Below are 20537 nucleotides of genomic sequence, written 5' to 3'. Positions count from 1 at the left end.
CACACACACACACACACACACACACACACACACACACACACACACACACACACACACACACACACACACACACACACACACACACACACACACACACACACACACACACAGGGCTACAGCCCACTACAGGTGAGGGGGTGTTGAAATTCCAAGAGGGGGCGACAGCGTAACACTATTCCCAGCTAGAAAAACATGAGCAGACCAGTTGCCTTATAGGCACCAATTCAGCAGTTTTACAGTGATTACAGACACGTCAGACAAGCTACTGTACTGACACAGCCACCAAGCCATTCATTGTGCCTGCTATGCCAATATAACGCTTTTCCAAAGAGACTCTCCTCTTTGAGATCACATTTACAAAATACTCTGTCTCATGCCTACACACAACCAATCATCACTCCTCATGCCTAAACCCAACCCAATCACAGGTAGAGTAGGGCGTGACATGCTTGGGCATCCTGGGGAAAGAAAATCTACCTTTGCCGTCCTGGCAAAACAAAAAAACAAAAAGAAGTAACACGGACACGTCTTGACTGAGGGGGCGGGATAGTCTGGGTGACGCCCCCTCACGCCCCCCGCCGGGACTGACACACACACACACACACGCACGCACACACACACACACACACACACACACACACACACACACACACACACACACACACACACACACACACACACACACACACACACACACACACACACACAGCCTCCCTCTCTACAGTACTCAACAGTGTAGTTGGACCAGTTTAACGTCCACAGATCTTCCATTGCAGCCTGGTTCTGGATGTTTGCCTCAGAGCCTTTCACACATCTCACTACTCTATAATAAGGCCGATTCCACGGCTCAATATTGCTCAACTGGTGTTAAGTGATCAGTCATGTGAGCTACAGGCGAGCGCGTGAAGTACGACGGAGTATTAGGGCCATGCATGATGAAAAATAAAAATTACAGGAGTTTTTTTTTTATGTTTCCAATGACAGGAGGAGAAAAAAATTGTTTCCATTTCAAGAAAAAAGTCGAAATTTCGTGAAAAAAGTCTAAATTTAAGCACCAGGCAGAAGAAAAAGTAAATCAGAGGAGCAAGTTTTTATTTATTTATTTCAAGAATAAAATCAAAATGTTGAGATTAAAGTCGAAATTTCGTGAATAAAGTTAAAATACTGTAACGAGAATAAAGACGAAATGTTGAGAATAAAGACGAAATGTATACGAAAAATCAACTCCATCAAAACAAGTATAGGAGAGCACCTCCTTACTGTACAGTGTGTAGCCTACATACTGGACATAGCTCAGTCTTCCACTCAGTCAGTGGTAGGCTATATCCTTGGAATGTGTTTGAACGTGAGTTTCTGAAGTGATGCAACTGTATTGATGGCAATGCCATATGACTTCAGTTTATCCTACCCACCCATCCATATGCCAGAGCGCATTGGGACCTTTGCAGTGACAATGCCTGTGTCTCAGACGCCATGCCCGCCTGTCCTCCCCACCCTCAGGATCAATCAACTTGATCAATTACTTACTGTATCTTGTGATATAATTAACATAGCCTCTCTGTATTGCACGCAGGTGTAAACATCAGCCATTTCCAGCTATTTCACTTTGCAAGAATGTTGCCAAGTTTCTCCTTCTGAACAGCCGCAATTTTCAGCACAATCTTTCTTTTTTTCTTCTTTTTTTGTGTTCTATCTACACTAATCCTTCTCTTTGTCCACACAGCTTCCCTGAAAACGGCTATAGGCTGGCCCTATATTGGCATATAGGCTATATTTGTTTTTATTGAAAAGTAAAGTACGGTAGACTAGTTATAGCCTACATTTTATTAACTAAATTAGACTCACGTGCATATAAGGGCATGGGGCAACATCATTTCCTACAGTTTTAGCCCTACATATTATCAGATTAAATAAATTAGAATAAACACTCTTTGAAAATAAACCAAAACAAATTTTATTGCCGACTGGCGCATGCCAGATTGGCAGCGAAGATCCGCGTGTTTCAAACTCCTCCCTCTTCAATTCTTGATGGATTTAATTAATTTAAATTGCCATAATGTCGAGATTGATCATTCACAGATGAGCTTGTACAACCAAATGTAAACGTCGGGCCCTGCGTTGTGCAATATGAAGACATTTGGATTCAGGTGTGTCCAAACGCCCTCCGCCGTGCCCGTGGCCATACAGCATAAATTATTCTTATTGCCGTTATTAACCAGAGGACGTCAGTTGATTTGCCACTTAAGGAGTACTTATATGATAAGTAGGCTATGATCACATGTGGTCTCAAACATCAAGTGCTTTCATAGGCTATGGTTACTTACATTTTTCTTCCATAAAAGCAAATATTATTCCCATGTTGTGAAGTGAGCTATAGGTGAAGAGAGGCGCACTGTGCATGTGCAGCCAATCCGCACATAAACCCACACATCACACACACAAAATCGCTTATTTAATAGATAGAGATGTGTGAAAATGTAATTCTAGCCATTTCAATAGAGGCCTATATCAAAATTGTGCTGGTGACGGGCAGATCGGCCTACAAGCTTTCATCTTGCTGCGCACCCGCGTGGAGCTGCCTGCCGACTCCATATCCAAGTGTCTCTCCAACTTGCAATGTGCAAAATCCATGCTGCGTAATATGAATATAACTCCTCTGCTATATCCTCAATTCTTAATCATTTTATTTAGTTGCCTAGCCTAATTTTCGGATTGCGGCTGTGTGTGTGTCAACCAGCGCATGGCTTGTTGAGATGAGTATATGACCACTTGTCTTGCCGACAATCCTTTCTCAGAGGAATATACTGTTAATATGTCAACAGAAGCGAAAATAAAGTGTCTGGATATTTGTAATAAAATCACAACATCACGGCATTTTGAAATAATGGACATCTCGTAACAGGATGGCTATTGGATTTCTCTTAAACATAAGGCTAAATAATGCAGACACAAAACTAGCCTACCTTTTTTATTTAGCTGCCAGCCATATTTACAGTATATGATTACCAATAGCCTATTTAAAATTCCTATTTGAAAGGTTGAATCCTCCATCATTTCAGGGGGCAGCCCATATAATCCCACAACAGTTTCAGAATATGAAAATATCAATATACTATAGCCTATATAGCCTGCAATGGGGAATTCCAAGCGTTTTCCCCATGTCCACACTCCAACTCTACCGTGGATTATGGTGATGAAGATGGGTCAGAGAGCCGGAGACCTACGTTTCATCAAATGGCTTGATGCTCAGAACAATAGAGGTAGTGATAGGTGCAAACGAAGTGCCGACCCATCAAATACGAGGTAACAGGACAGAGACACATGCAGGCATTGTCACTGCAAAGGTCCCAATGCGCTCTGGCATATGGATGGGTGGGTACGATAAACTGAAGTCATATGGCATTGATATCAATACAGTTACAACACTTCAGAAACTCACGTTCAATCACCTTCCAAAGATATAGCCTACCACTGACTGAGTGGAAGACTGAGCTATGTCCAGTATGTAGGCTACACACTGTACAGTAAGTGTGCTAGGAACGAAATATATTTCTAGTCATCATTAAATCAGAGTCCTACTGTACCTGAGCTGCAGAGTAACATGAACAGCATCAGCATGGGATCCATATCCAGTCAGTCAGGAGTCAGAACCAGCCTGTCTGTCTGAACCAGCCTGACAGTCTCATCTTAACTTGGTGTCTCTTGGTCTTCTGGCTCTTTATATTTAGCACTCAGCTCTTCTCTGCTGTCAGGTGGTGTTTGTGGTTGGTGTGGTTTCTGATGCAGCCCTCCTCACTCTCTGGCTGCACTGACAGGAAGCTGCAACTCTAGCCTGCACAGTGACTTCCTTCCATATTTTTTTTATATAATTATTTTGTTAATTTAACATAACAAAGAAGAAAAACACAAAAAACACAAACATTGACCAAAAAAGAAAAAGAAAACCCATAAATACACAAGCAGATTCACTCAAAACATAATCCCCCTCCCCGCAGGACCCGCCCACCCACAAAGATATGAGTTCACAAAACTATATGATATGCCCTTCAGCTAAAGAAAAAGACAAACGCAAAAGCCATCATGGTGATGCCCATGGCTCACACATTGCTTCAACAAATGTATTCCAAGCTGTAATGTTTTCTTTCTCAATATTTTAAATTTTCACAATAACAAGACAAAACACACAAGACAATGTACTAAGACATACTGTACAATCAAGACAAGACAGACTGATGGACCATAAATAAGGAAAACAATAAAAAAAAATAGAACGACCGCAACGTGGACTTATGCCTCCGCCATTAGTTCATTCTTGAGTCCAAATCGCCATTTGAGGCAAATTGGAAGAAAATCCGTCAAGGCGCTCCTATGATGTTGCGTTACAGAGCTTGGAAATTGGGTGTGTGAGGTCACAGTGACCTTGAACTTTGACCACCAAAATGTAATCAGTTCATCCTTGAGTCCAAGTGGATGCTTGAGGCAAATTCGAAGAAATTCCATCAAGACATTCCTGAGATATCGCGTTAACAAGCTTGAAAATAGCATTCGAGAGGTCACAGTGACCTTGACCTTTGATAACCAAAATGGAATCAGTTCCATCCTTGCATCCAAGTCGATGTTTAAGCCAAATCAGAAGAAATTCTATCAAGCCGTTCTTGAGATATTGCGTTAACCAACTTGGGAATGGCGTTCGTGAGGTCACAGTGACCTTGAAGTTTGACCACCAAAATGTAATCAGTTTATCCTTGAGGCCAAGTTAATGTTTGAGGCAAATTTGATGAAATTCCGTCAAGGCATTCCTGAGATATGGCGTTAACAAGCTTGAAAATGGCGTTGGAGAGGTCACAGTGACCTTTGACCTTTGATCACCAAAATGTAATCCTTTCATCCTTGCGCCCAAGTCGACGTTTGAGCCAAATTGGCAGAAATTCCATCAAGCCGTTCTTGAGATATCACTTTAACGAACTTGGGAATGGCATTCGTGAGGTCAAAGTGACCTTGACCTTTGACCACAAAAATCTAATCAGTTCATCCTTGAGTCCAAGTCGATGTTTGAGGCAAATTTGATGAAACTCCGTCAAGGCATTTCTGAGATGTTGCGCTAACAAGCTTGAAAATGGCGTTCGAGAGGTCACAGTGACCTTGGCCTTTGACCTTTGACCACCAAAATCTAATCAGTTCATCCTTGAGTCCAAGTCGATATTTGAGGCAAATTTGATTCAATTCCTTCAAAGGCATTCGTGAGATATTGCGTTAACAAGCTGGAAAACGGCGTTTGAGAGGTCACAGTGACCTTGACCTTTGACCACCAAAATCTAATCAGTTTATCCTTGAGTCCAAGTCGATGTTTGAGACAAGTTTGATTACATTTCCGTCAAGGCATTCCTGAGATATCACGTTAACAAGCTTAAAAATGGCATTTGAGAGGTCACAGTGACCTTGACCTTTGACCACCAACATCTAATCACTTCATCCTTGAGTCCAAGTCGATGTTTGAGACAAGTTTGATTAAATTCCGTGAAGGCATTCCTGAGATATCGCGTTAACAAGCTTGAAAATGGCGTTTGAGAGGTCACAGTGACCTTGACCTTTGACCTTTGACCACCAAAATCTAATCAGATCATCCTTGAGTCTAAGTCGATGTTTGAGGCAAATTTGATTAAATTCCGTCAAGGCGTTCCTCAGATATTGCGTTAACAAGCTTGAAAATGGCGTTTGAGAGGTCACAGTGACCTTGACCTTTGACCTTTGACCACCAAAATCTAATCAGATCATCCTTGAGTCTAAGTCGATGTTTGAGGCAAATTTGATTAAATTCCGTCAAGGCGTTCCTCAGATATCGCGTTAACAAACATCGTACGGACGGACATACGTACGGACGGACATACGTACGGACGGACATACGTACGGACGGACAACCCAGATCCATTATGCCTCCGGCCTGGCTATCGCCGGAGGAGGCATAAAAATATATATAATAATAATCAGCAGTAGTCACAAGTTAACCCCTACTTTAGCACCATGCATACGGGCCACCAACATCTCCATGATGGCCAAGTCTACAGCTGAAGAAGCACATTGTTCAAAAGTATGAGGAGGCTTCCATCTCTGAGCTACCATCTTCTTTGTGGCAGTAAGGCCCAACAACAGCCAACTCCTCTGCCTCAAGGATACATTCAAGCCAGTAAAATCATTCAACAACAAAACAACAGGAGAACAAGGAACAGTGACTCCCAGCACTACGGACATTGTTATATAATTGAAGTAAATTTACATATTCAATTAAGCTATAATTGCAATTATTGGTATGAGTTATTAGATAAATGCACGTCATATGGACAGACGCAATAGGCAGACACCATAATCTACAGACAGATTATCTGTTGCTTCTGCATACATACATAGAGACACTGCATGAAATAGGCCACGCCCATCACAGGGGAAAGTAGAGACACATAACCATTTTGAGCGTGGTTTCTGAATGATGACGCGCTCCACAGTGTCTCTATAGGTAAAATCAGATTTCACCCTCTGCCCACAGTAACAACATGTCACACGTAGCTGAGCTTGCTTTACACGCCACACCATCTAGAGTGTGCTGGGTGCTTCAGATCATCCCTCCCCTCCTTTCTCTCTCCTCTCCACTCAGCATAAGAACCATGACAAATGTAGTTCTCAACGTAAGTTCAAGCCAGGAAGACTATAATATCTTTTACACTTCTTTAATTCACTTTATATCTCCACTCTTCAATCTACTCACAAGATCATAATAAGCTGTCAATTTCTGGGTTTCAATGAACAATCAGCTGGTTGCCGCCCAGTCTCTGTTAACCAATTGCATAGTGTCACATGACTGCTCTCATCACCTCACCCTACACACCTCCAGTGTAAGCCTATCACGTTGCTCCACAACCCAGTCGTAAGCCAATTGCTTGGAGGCGGGTTCCTTAAATATGCTTGTTTCTGTCTCATTCAGCCTCTCAATCATCGCTGCTGTCAGGCTCGCACCCTCCTCCTCCCGTTCTCCTCCCGGTCATCGCAGACCTATCCGATTCTTCAGCCGGAAGAGTCTCATCATGAGTCTCAGAAGGAGATCACCAGCACCACCAGTATCTAGACACTGCAGGGGGATATATCTGGATGCTGATCTGGGCTGGTGCAGCTCTCAAGATCTCCCTGCGGTGTCTAACCGCCAAAGACTAATAACTACCGTATACTTTATTCTCATCATTCTTTCTGTAATGCATCATTCAATTTATTGTAATAAATATCACTTTATTCATTCTTTGGTCTCTAGTCTCTCCTGATTGAACTGTCTGTGTATTGTCTGATATCTGTACTGTCTATGTCTTTTGCTGACACAGAACCATGACAACTGTTCTATCTTTACTGCATTCTATGACCCTCTGTATTCCATACATCATCATGTATACTGAGAAGATCACAGTCCTCCTGTAATGAAGTATACAGGAGTATACGTTATGGCTAATTTTTTTTTTTTTTTTTACCTTTTATTTATACAGGGGGAGTCTCACTGAGAGCAATGCTCTCTTTTTCAGGAGCGCCCTGTTCACATTCACACACACATTCACACCTGGAAGCTGCCCAGTACAGCCACAGTCTGATCTGCTGGCCACTGATCAGCTCCACTGGAGCAGTTGGGGTTAAGGGCCTTGCTCAAGGGCACCTCAGTGGTGGTAATGAGGGAGGGGCAAGCGCTGCCTTTTCACATTTCAATACATTCATTTAAGACAACTTCCTGACTACCTGGCTTCATTTCAATATTTGGTCATCGTTCCATAATTGGCTGGAAATCCTGTTGTTTATGCGGGAGAAGAATGATGATTATTGATACAAATTCCATCTATATCAGACAACTTCCTGACAAACTTCTCTCCAAAATAAAGAAACGGCCGAGCATTCCCAGACCATGTGTATAAAGGTACCAGGGGTTGCCAGCGGGCATAAAGTACAATAGGGCTTTGAGATCATTTTATTTGGAATAATTCACGAGGGGTATAGTATACTGTAGTATATGAGCATAGTTATCATGAATCAATTGGTGATTATGATTCCTACAAGATAAAATAATATTAATCCACACCATATCCCACTTGATTAGATGAAATAGAAAGGTCCAGCTGACAATGGCTTGTAATGGTTTTTCTGTGGCTTTGGTCATAAAGGTATAAACCAGTGGTTCCCAACCTTAGGGTCGCGACCCTAAGTGGGGTGATGAATGGTAATTGCAGGTGACATCCAAACAGTATTGCATTTAGGGCTGTCCCAGCGAGTCGACGTAGTCGACTACGTAATTACGTCGAAGCACGCTACGTGCCTCGACGCGGCTAATGTTAGCGGCTAACTGTTAAAGCAAATTTATACTGACTGCGGAGTGTCCGGTGTCCGCGGTGTTCACGGCAAGACCGTTCTCTCCGCAGAGGCACATCCTTTTATGGTAAATACGGTAGGAGTGCAGTGTCTGCAGAGAGCGGAGAATCCCCCTTCAGGCTCTCGTTGTGTTTTTAGCGAGAATGCAAATGTCACATCAGTTCTTCCGTGTGTGATCCTGATTTATATCGGCGAATAATCAATCCTAGTGCAATTGTAGGCTATTTTCAGTTTGTTTTTAGCAAGTAAGTTTGTTGTCTTCTTGTTTTTGTGCTTTGCATTAAAAATTTTCGATCTCAAATCGTTTTTGACGTAGTAAATTGTAGGCTATTCACTCTAAAATGGGCTCCCTCATGACTGTGAGAAAAGGATCATGTTGCTCCCTCACTCACGTGGCGATGCTCAAACCCATTAATTTTGCACTGATTTCGCCGGTCACTTGGTCAGTTTGTGGAGGCTTCTTCCCTATACAAACCATAGCAAACATTAGCCAATCATAGCCTCAGAATTGACTGCACGAGCTCGCGGCGGGCTCCGCGGAGTCACATTTTTTGAGAGGAGCGCGGAGCTCCGTGCAGTCCCTCCGCAGAGCCTGTGCGGAGCGCCGCGCTCGCCGCACAGAGCCTCCGCTCCGCGAACACCGGACACTCCGCAGTTAGTATAAATTAGCTTTTACTTGTCGTTACTTTACATGGCAGTAAAATGCCACTGAATGACCAAATTGATTTAACTTTTAACCATTTCGATTTCCACTTTCAATACGGACCCCCAGCATTGGTTAGTTGTTAACGTCGTGACTATATTTATAACGTTATAACGTACTCCGGTTTGCGGGGCTGAATGAGGGCTGAATCTGTGTGTTGCGCAATAGCTACAACCCCTCAGCACTCTGGCTGTAGACCCGAGTTATAAACTGGAAACCGGAGTACGTTATAAACGTTATAAATATAGTCACGTTATAAACAACTAACCAATACGGGGCGTCCGTATGGAAAGTGGAAATCGAAATGGTTAAAAGTTAAATCAATTTGGTCATTCAGTGCCGTTTTACTGCCATTTAAAGTAACGACAAGTAACAGTTAGCCGCTAACATTAGCGCTTACCCATCAGTGCAGCGTCATTTGACGTCAGAACACTCTTCTAAACAGGTCGTGTGCCGCATTCCAGTGGGCAATCCCATGCTTTCACATGGACGCGCATCGCTACGACCAGCGTAGTTAAGACCAGACGTAATAGCCCTGTTGGTGCAGTAGTCCACTCTAAAACCAGGCATAGTTAAGACCAGTTGGTGCAAGCCCCAGATGTTGGGTGTGGATGCTACAGACACAGTCTTGTGTCTGGATGATGTGTGACCATCTTACATGGAGCATTTTGTCTTTCTCCTAAATTAAGAGCACTGTTACTGAAAATTGCACACCATTGTACTGTAAGATGATGATTTTATGTTGGACTGCTGCTAAACTTAGTTGACAATGAACAAGGTTTTTGGTATTCCTCCTGAAAGTGACTTGAATTTTATTTATTCTACTATTTTATTTTGAATTGCACTATATTCATTTTATTTGAGGACAAGCTCTTGCTTTAATTTTATTTGAGAGATTTGTATTGTAGTCGACAATATGCCCTTTTAATGTGCCATTATGCATTTGTTTTCTCACTGTAATGATCTACTCTGATCTTATAAGCTACTGATCCTCCATCACAAAATGACATCTGAAAGGAGGTGTTCTAGTCTCACCATCTAAATAAAGGAAGCCTGTCGATTGTCTTCTGCTTCTGCTGCACAGGCAGACGTGTGACTTTCATGTCACACTGTGCAAACGGTGCAGAAAAAACATCTCACGTGCTGAAGTTAGACCACAGACCACACAACTCAAGTTCCCACCATCACCTCTGCTGAAGTTAGACCACAGACCACACAACTCAAGTTCCCACCATCACCTCTGCTGAAGTTAGACCACAGACCACACAACTCAAGTTCCCACCATGTTGTTTGACCTTGATATGTTGAAGACCGTTTTTTTTTTTAAATCTGAGCCCTTATTCCCACCACTTCTCAACACCAAGTGACAAATGTAAGCAACACACAAAATGCTGCCTGCCTGTCTGTCTGTATGTATGACTGTCTGTCTGTGTGTCTGTCTGTCTGTCTGTCTGTCTGTCTGCCTGCCTGCCTGTCTGTCTGTGTGTCTGTCTGTGTGTCTGTGTCTATCTGTCTGTGTGTCTGTGTCTATCTGTGTCTGTCTGTCTGTCTGACTCAGCCTGTCAGTGTCATTGTCTCTTTGTGGCTCTTTGTGTTTGGCACTCAGCTCTGCTCTGCTGTCAGATGTGTGTGGTTGGTGTGGTTTCTGATGCAGCTTCTCCTCACTGGTGGGTGCACAGACAGGAAGCTGCAGCACTAGCCTGCACAGTCAGTGACTTCCTGTAGCTTCATGATGTTTCAAGGTCCACCGTTCTGTGTGAGTTCATCTGCAATCACTACCCATCACTGGTTCTGCAGCCCGATCTCCCAAAAAATGGTAAAATAGCTTAGTCCATAAACTTAATCCATAGTTTAGTCCATAGCTTAGTGCTAGCCTATAGGTCAGGATAGTATGGCCTATTCAAATTGATTGAGTTGATATTGTAGCTACATAATATTCTGTTTTTTTACATTTTATTCTGGCAATTGGGTTGCTTCATAATCGGGACATTAAACTGTGGGCGCCCATACCGTCTATGTTAAAATAGTCGCAAAATACCTAACCAAAACGTACAAAAATAAATTAATGTCTTCTAGGGATGTCCGATATTATCGGCCTACCGATATTATCGACCGATATTAGCATAAAAATGTCATATCGGTATCGGTTTTCATGCCGATTTTCTTTTTTTTTTTTTAATACAGGGGGAGTCTCACTGAGAGCAATGCTCTCTTTTTCAGGAGTGCCCTGTTCACATTCACACACACATTCATACCTGGAAGCTGACCAGTACAACCACAGTCTGATCTGTTGGCCACTGAGCAGCTCCACTGGAGCAGTTGGGGTTAAGGGCCTTGCTCAAGTGGTGGTAATGAGGGAGGGGCAAGCGCAGACTTTTCACTTTCCCCACCCAGATTTATCCTGCTGGTCCCGGGGATTGAACTGACGACCTTCTGGTCACAAGCTCGCTTCTCTAACCGTTGGGCCACCACTGCCCCAATAACACTTACAACTTTAACACAACATGCATATTATATATTAAACTCTTCAGCTACATTAAGCTACATTATGTAACTTGTTACCTGAAATTTTGCCGCTTATATCGGTATCGGTTGATATCGGTTGATATCGGTATCGGAAATTAAGAGTTGGACATTATCGGATATCGGATATCGGATATCGGTAAAAAAGCCAATATCGAACATCCCTAATGTCTTCCTTTAATGTCGATACAAAGGATCACTGGGTCGGAATGTTGAAACACGCATTTCAGAACTCGATATTTGCAAAGATTGCTGTCATTCTGCCACAAGCAGGAAACCAGTGCCCACAGCCAATGCAAGGCAAAACACGACCAAACGTACCACAGTAACGTCCACTAATTCATCAAGAAACATCGTATGTATGGACATTAAACTCAGAATGGAGGCACGCCTCGTGCTGCTGACTGGGAAGTGAATACAGTGATGACTAGCTGTACATGTTTCAGGGGCAGCAGGGTACGTTTGCAGGAAACAGTGTAGCTGCAGAGCAGAAAGTTGACGGTAGATGTGAGCTGCGTGCTGCACTGCTGTAGGAGAGGTAGATGTGACCTGTGTGCTGCACTGCTGTAGAAGAGGTAGATGTGACCTGTGTGCTGCACTGCTGTAGGAGAGGTAGATGTGACCTGCGTGCTGCACTGCTGTAGGAGAGGTAGATGTGACCTGTGTGCTGCACTGCTGTAGAAGAGGTAGATGTGACCTGTGTGCTGCACTGCTGTAGGAGAGGTAGATGTGACCTGTGTGCTGCACTGCTGTAGGAGAGGTAGATGTGACCTGTGTGCTGCACTGCTGTAGAAGAGGTAGATGTGACCTGTGTGCTGCACTGCTGTAGAAGAGGTAGATGTGACCTGCGTGCTGCACTGCTGTAGAAGAGGTAGATGTGACCTGTGTGCTGCACTGCTGTAGAAGAGGTAGATGTGACCTGTGTGCTGCACTGCTGTAGGAGAGGTAGATGTGACCTGCGTGCTGCACTGCTGTAGAAGAGGTAGATGTGACCTGCGTGCTGCACTGCTGTAGAAGAGGTAGATGTGACCTGTGTGATGCACTGCTGTAGAAGAGGTAGATGTGACCTGTGTGCTGCACTGCTGTAGGAGAGGTAGATGTGACCTGCGTGCTGCACTGCTGTAGAAGAGGTAGATGTGACCTGCGTGCTGCACTGCTGTAGAAGAGGTAGATGTGACCTGCGTGCTGCACTGCTGTAGGAGAGGTAGATGTGACCTGCGTGCTGCACTGCTGTAGAAGAGGTAGATGTGACCTGTGTGCTGCACTGCTGTAGGAGAGGTAGATGTGACCTGCGTGCTGCACTGCTGTAGGAGAGGTAGATGTGACCTGTGTGCTGCACTGCTGTAGGAGAGGTAGATGTGACCTGTGTGCTGCACTGCTGTAGGAGAGGTAGATGTGACCTGCGTGCTGCACTGCTGTAGGAGAGGTAGATGTGACCTGTGTGCTGCACTGCTGTAGAAGAGGTAGATGTGACCTGTGTGCTGCACTGCTGTAGAAGAGGTAGATGTGACCTGCGTGCTGCACTGCTGTAGGAGAGGTAGATGTGACCTGTGTGCTGCACTGCTGTAGGAGAGGTAGATGTGACCTGTGTGCTGCACTGCTGTAGGAGAGGTAGATGTGACCTGTGTGCTGCACTGCTGTAGGAGAGGTAGATGTGACCTGTGTGCTGCACTGCTGTAGGAGAGGTAGATGTGACCTGTGTGCTGCACTGCTGTAGGAGAGGTAGATGTGACCTGTGTGCTGCACTGCTGTAGGAGAGGTAGATGTGACCTGCGTGCTGCACTGCTGTAGGAGAGGTAGATGTGACCTGTGTGCTGCACTGCTGTAGGAGAGGTAGATGTGACCTGCGTGCTGCACTGCTGTAGGAGAGGTAGATGTGACCTGCGTGCTGCACTGCTGTAGGAGAGGTAGCAGAGGTGCAGGCACAGGGCGTGGTGGGATGGGATCATCTACCACAGCTGAACATCTATTTGACTTCAACACTGAGGAGTAATGATGACGATGACCAATAATGCTGTGGTCACTTTCAGCTCACACGAGAACACAATATGCCGTCACGCCCTAGGCGCTCTGTGCAAAAAAGTGTTTGTGTGCGTGTGCGTGCGTGCGTGCGTGCGCGCGCGCGCGCGCGTGTGTGTGTGTGTGTGTGTGTGTGTGTGTGTGTGTGCACTATAGTGGGAGTCGCCTTACTGCAAACTTGATAAAATGCTGCTTGGCATAATGGCTTCACAGAAATGAGTGTATAAAATCAATAAAAGAGGAGAGGATGCACCCCTGAGATCCAGTGGAGGAAAAGAGAACATTAGGAGCCATTCACTCTCACACGTTGTGACCGCTCAGTTAAAAAGTCCATCAGCCAACAGAAAAATAAGGTGCACAAAGCTCTTTAGCGCCCTCTATGTGTGTGATGTGGACCATATTTAAAAGGCCTCTATATGTGTGTGATGTGGACCATATTTAAAAGGCCTCTATATGTGTGTGATGTGGACCATATTTAAAAGGCCTCTATATGTGTGTGATGTGGACCATATTTAAAAAGGTGCTCATGTGTGGGAATTCTGTGCCCCTCACTGCCGACGGCCACGGCCCATTCATGTTATTCAGCACTGTTTTAATATTGTAAATCATATTGCAGAGTATAGTTTCATGGATATTTTTACAGTTCTTAACAGATTAGAATAATCGTGTTGTTTTTCATGTGTTCTACTACCTTGAAGAGAGTGCTTTATGGTGCTTTGCTCCCATGTTCACATACAGTGCGAGTCATATTCAGCTTCAAATCCAAAATTATTCTCTTGCTTTCAAAGAAAAGTATTTATTTTAAAGCATTTTTTGCATGGATAGTTTAAACAACATATTAAAAACATACGCTGATCATAAAAACATACCGCAATAAAGATTTTTTTTATTTAACGTAGTAATGCACAGAATTATTATTTTTGTACATTATCTTTCTGCATCTTTGTCACTAAGCGCTCATTGCTGTGGTGTTTCTGAACTTCCTGAGCGAGGCCAAGGCAATGCCTTGTATTCTGTCCTGAAATCTTAATGTTTTGAGTGAGGAGTATTCCATATCTATATAGTAGGGCTGTGAATCTTCACTGGCCTCACAATTCAATTACGATTCAGAGGGCTACGATTCGATTACGATTATCGATGCATCTTGATGCATCTTAAATCGATGCATCACTTTTTTTATACATGATATACATGATTTCTTTTTTCTCACTTTCTTTTTTCTCACTGTGTGGCTACTTTTAATATAAAAGTGCATTTGGAATTGCATTGTATTATGATCCATAATTAAAATAAACAACTCCATGTACTTCCATTTTATTTGATTATTAAAAAAATAAAAAAAATAAAAATAAAAAATAATAATAATAATAATAATAATAATAATCGATTTTTGACATTTGTGAATCGATGCAGAATCCACGTTGATTTTCAACTATTGCCTACATTGCAGAAAAAACACACCTTGATTTAAAAATGATAATTCGTTTGTCATGGTTTTATTAGGCTACATAATTCCCGACCATACAGGTCTGTGGTGTAACATTAGATTACTTTAGGTAGGAGAGGGTAGGAGAAAATAAAAAGCAAATGTTGATCTTTTCCAACGATTATACGTTTAATAGGACCGCAATAGCCCTCTCCACTTCCCTCATCGGGAGTCTCTCTCTCTCTCTCTCTCTCTCTCTCTCTCTCTCTCTCTCTCTCTCTCTCTCTCTCTCTCTCTCTCTCTCTCTCTCTCTCTCTCTCTCTCTCTCTCTCTCTCTCTCTCTCTCTCTCTCTCTCTCTGAGTGAGGAAGCTGCTGACGTGCTGACAATGCTTTTGGGCATAAACACGCCTATACGGAGATGTGCGCCGAGATGACGTGAAGCGCAGCGGGCCGACACGCCCACAATTAGGGCTTTGCTATTCCAGCGCAAAACGGGCGCTTACCGCCATCGGGAAGATAGAGCCCTAACCCTTTAATACACAACTGGGGTCAAAAATTACCCCTATTAATTTCCTATGTAATTTCATGCTAGGCTGAAATAAATGTATTTTATCATGTAATATCACATGTATTCAATAAATATATTGTTTTTTCATCACAAATCATTGTTTTAATTTGTTACTACTATTTTTACTAGTGCTTTTTGCTGGGGGATCCCAGTCAAAAGCAGCCACCCTATATGCAATTTTAACAGACGGAACTATTTATTGAGTTCATGTTTGCATGGGTCCTAATTTAAAGTGTCACATAAGGGGGGTGGTGGAGACTGTCAGTCATTTTGAAGGAGTCAGCCACAGATGCAGCAGACATTTCCCCAAGTGCTGTTGACAACCATAAATCCTGCTCTTCCTAAGGTACATTGATGTTTAAAAGGAGGAGTGGACATAATGGACCAAATGGTGCAACAACTACACCTGCAAGCGCAGAACCCGGAGATGCCCTATGGCGCTCTGCTACAACGTGCTGGATGTTGCCACCCTCAATGCCTTCACCATATTCACTCCACACCACCCTGACTACATGGGTGGTGTGCCCCACGCACAGCGGCTCTTTATCAAGGAGCTTGTGAAAGAGCTTGTCCTGCCACACATGATCAGGTGCCTGGAGAGCACACCCACTCTCTAAAGGCACGTCACAGAGGTGATGGAAAGATGTGGGGTGAAAAGAGAAGACCACCACCCAGCCACAGGAGAGCCCAAAGAGGAAGAGGTGTGAGATCTGCCCAATACATCCATGGATCTGCCCCCATGCCAAGGACAGAAAAGCCACCAGCATCTGGACACTCACACTGTTCCCAGCGTTGTGGAAGAAGTCCATGATATCGCCTGTGCCTAAAAAGCCTTGTGCCACGGTTAACAACGACCTCCGTCCAGTAGCTCTGAATTCAATCGTCATGAAATGTTTTGAGAAATGTGTTGTGTCACTGCTTAGGAAAGAGGTAGAACCAATACTCGACACATGTCAATTTGCCTACATGCAACAGCGTAGCACAGAGGACGCTATCCTTTGCACATCACACTTTACCTCCAAGCACTTAGAAAACACAAAAGCTTACGCCAGACTTTGATTTGTTGATTTTAGCTCAGCTTTCAATACTGTGAAAACCCATCTGCTTTTAGAGAAACTGGAAAATATGAGTGTTAGTCCCACCCTAATTAAAATATGAGTGTTAGTCCCACCCTAATTAAAATATGAGTGTTAGTCCCACCCTAATTAAAATATGAGTGTTAGTCCCACCCTAATTAAAATATGAGTGTTAGTCCCACCCTAATTAAAATATGAGTGTTAGTCCACCCTAATTAAAATATGAGTGTTAGTCCCACCCTAATTAAAATATGAGTGTTAGTCCCACCCTAATTAAAATATGAGTGTTAGTCCACCCTAATTAAAATATGAGTGTTAGTCCACCCTAATTAAAATATGAGTGTTAGTCCACCCTAATTAAATGGTTATATTCCTTTTTAACTAATAGACCTCAACAAGGGAAGGTCAACGGGTCATTGTCAGAGACCACATACTGTAACACAGAGACACCACAAGGCTCCACATCTTCATCAATCCTCTTCATACTGTAACACAGGGACACCACAAGGCTCCACATCTTCACCAATCCTCTTCATACTGTAACACAGAGACACCACAAGGCTCCACATCTTCACCAATCCTCTTCATACTGTAACACAGAGACACCACAAGGCTCCACATCTTCACCAATCCTCTTCATACTGTAACACAGAGACACCACAAGGCTCCACATCTTCACCAATCCTCTTCATACTGTAACACAGGGACACCACAAGGCTCCACATCTTCACCAATCCTCTTCATACTGTAACACAGAGACACCACAAGGCTCCACATCTTCATCAATCCTCTTCATACTGTAACACAGGGACACCACAAGGCTTCACATCTTCACCAATCCTCTTCATACTGTAACACAGAGACACCACAAGGCTCCACATCTTCACCAATCCTCTTCATACTGTAACACAGGGACACCACAAGGCTCCACATCTTCACCAATCCTCTTCATACTGTAACACAGAGGCACCACAAGGCTCCACATCTTCACCAATCCTCTTCATACTGTAACACAGAGACACCACAAGGCTCCACATCTTCACCAATCCTCTTCATACTGTAACACAGAGACACCACAAGGCTCCACATCTTCACCAATCCTCTTCATACTGTAACACAGAGACACCACAAGGCTCCACATCTTCACCAATCCTCTTCTTACTGTAACACAGAGACACCACAAGGCTCCACATCTTCACCAATCCTCTTCATACTGTAACACAGAGACACCACAAGGCATCTTCACCAATCCTCTTCATACTGTAACACAGAGACACCACAAGGCTCCACATCTTCACCAATCCTCTTCATACTGTAACACAGAGACACCACAAGGCTCCACATCTTCACCAATCCTCTTCATACTGTAACACAGAGACACCACAAGGCTCCACATCTTCACCAATCCTCTTCATACTGTAACACAGAGACACCACAAGGCTCCACATCTTCACCAATCCTCTTCATACTGTAACACAGAGACACCACAAGGCTCCACATCTTCATCAATCCTCTTCATACTGTAACACAGGGACACCACAAGGCTCCACATCTTCACCAATCCTCTTCATACTGTAACACAGAGACACCACAAGGCTCCACATCTTCACCAATCCTCTTCATACTGTAACACAGAGACACCACAAGGCTCCACATCTTCACCAATCCTCTTCATACTGTAACACAGAGACACCACAAGGCTCCACATCTTCACCAATCCTCTTCATACTGTAACACAGAGGCACCACAAGGCTCCACATCTTCACCAATCCTCTTCATACTGTAACACAGAGACACCACAAGGCTCCACATCTTCATCAATCCTCTTCATACTGTAACACAGAGACACCACAAGGCTCCACATCTTCACCAATCCTCTTCATACTGTAACACAGAGACACCACAAGGCTCCACATCTTCACCAATCCTCTTCATACTGTAACACAGGGACACCACAAGGCTCCACATCTTCACCAATCCTCTTCATACTGTAACACAGAGACACCACAAGGCTCCACATCTTCACCAATCCTCTTCATACTGTAACACAGAGACACCACAAGGCATCTTCACCAATCCTCTTCATACTGTAACACAGAGACACCACAAGGCTCCACATCTTCACCAATCCTCTTCATACTGTACACCAATGACTGCAGGAAAGTATTCCCCAATAAGCATATTTTATAATGTTCAGATGATACAGTGATCCTGAGCCTCCTCCACAAAGACACAGATCCCTCCGTGTACCACAAGGAGATAGACACATTTGTCACATGGTGCGACACCAACCAGCTCATTTTAAACACCACCAAAACAGGAAATAATCTTCGACCCAAGGCAAGTAACCAGCCATGAGCCAGTGGTCATCAAAAATCAGGTAATAATCCAGATGTCCTCATATAAATATTTAGGTGTGCACATTGACAACCTTCTCTGCTGGAAAACACATATTGACAAACTGTGCAACAAACTGTTTTAAGACTGCTGAGGCTGTATGGCGTGAGCAGCCAGATCATGCTGCTGTTCTACCAAGGGAGCGACCCTAGAGAGCGTGATCAGATTCAGACTAACAGCATGGTTTGGCAACCTTACTGTTCAACTGAAAAGCAGGCTGGCCAGCATGCACAAGGCGGCCATGAAAATAATAGGTAAGAAAGAGTATGAGCCAATAGAAAGACTCTATGAGCAGCCAGTAATCAAACAAGCTAAACAAATCACTGCAGACCCAAAACATCCCCTCTTCTCTGAATATGAATCTCTGCCATCAGGCAGGAGATTCACAAACCACTTGAAGCTCTCTTTTGTCCCGGCCTCCATCAAGTTGCTGAACACCAAACCCTGAGCCTCCATGTTGTCATTGTAATTGTCCTGTTACTAGGTGGTGGTGATGTTTGTTTACGGTATTCTTTATTTTCTGTCTGTTGAAGCCCTACACAGCCTACTATGTTAATGCTTCCTTGTATTGTCTGTCTGTATTGTTGTCTAAGAAGCAACAGTATATATGCTCATGACAAACCCCCCCCCCCCCCCCCCCCCCAGGAGACAAATAAAGTGTAACATAACATAACATATGTTCCCAGTGCACCAGGCCTGTCTGCAATGAAGACAACATGAAGTTTTCCTTTGTGTCCCATATGCACTGAAGTGATTTTTAAGTGATTTTGTTTACATTTTTTTGTCACATTAACCACTATTCAATATTACACTACAGTTACATTGCAGCCTTTGCAGGTACACTATAGTTCAATTTTAGTGTTATCGGTTATAGATTATGTATAAACTATGTTGTGACAAATGAAAATATTTGAAATATGAAATAATGTTTGGTCCAAATCATTGCTAAAATATTTATTTTAACAACATTATTATTACAGTCTGTCATTGGCTTGTTTTTAATCATACTTGCCTAAGTCGTTTTTTGAGCCATGTGTGGAAACTTGATGTAGTACCACACAAACTTGTTTTTTTTCATAATGTAACAAAGTAAACATGTAAATAATGATTTGTTGTAATGAAAAACATGATATTTAATGAATACTTGGGACATTATTGATGAAATAAATAGTTTTTAAACTATATAGCAAAGAAACCCTCAATCATGCATGAAACTACATAGGAAATGAAGCCTTGGACGGCATCACAGTAGCCTACCTGTCCATACACCTTGGGCATGGCTGAATCAGCGGTGTGTCGGCGGTGTCTGTGCCTCTGCAGCCCGTCTCCAGCAGCCCTGCCGGGGGCCAGCCTTCCAGACGATGCCTCCTCCTGTGCGGTGACCGTGAAGAAGCCTCTGTTCTGGGGTAGGATGTCACGCTGACCCGGGGGAA

The sequence above is a fragment of the Poromitra crassiceps genome, assembly GCF_964638095.1.
Source record: "Poromitra crassiceps genome assembly, chromosome: 2".
NCBI classification, from domain to species: Eukaryota; Metazoa; Chordata; class Actinopteri; order Beryciformes; family Melamphaidae; genus Poromitra; species Poromitra crassiceps.
Note: the sequence above shows the minus strand (reverse complement) of the source record.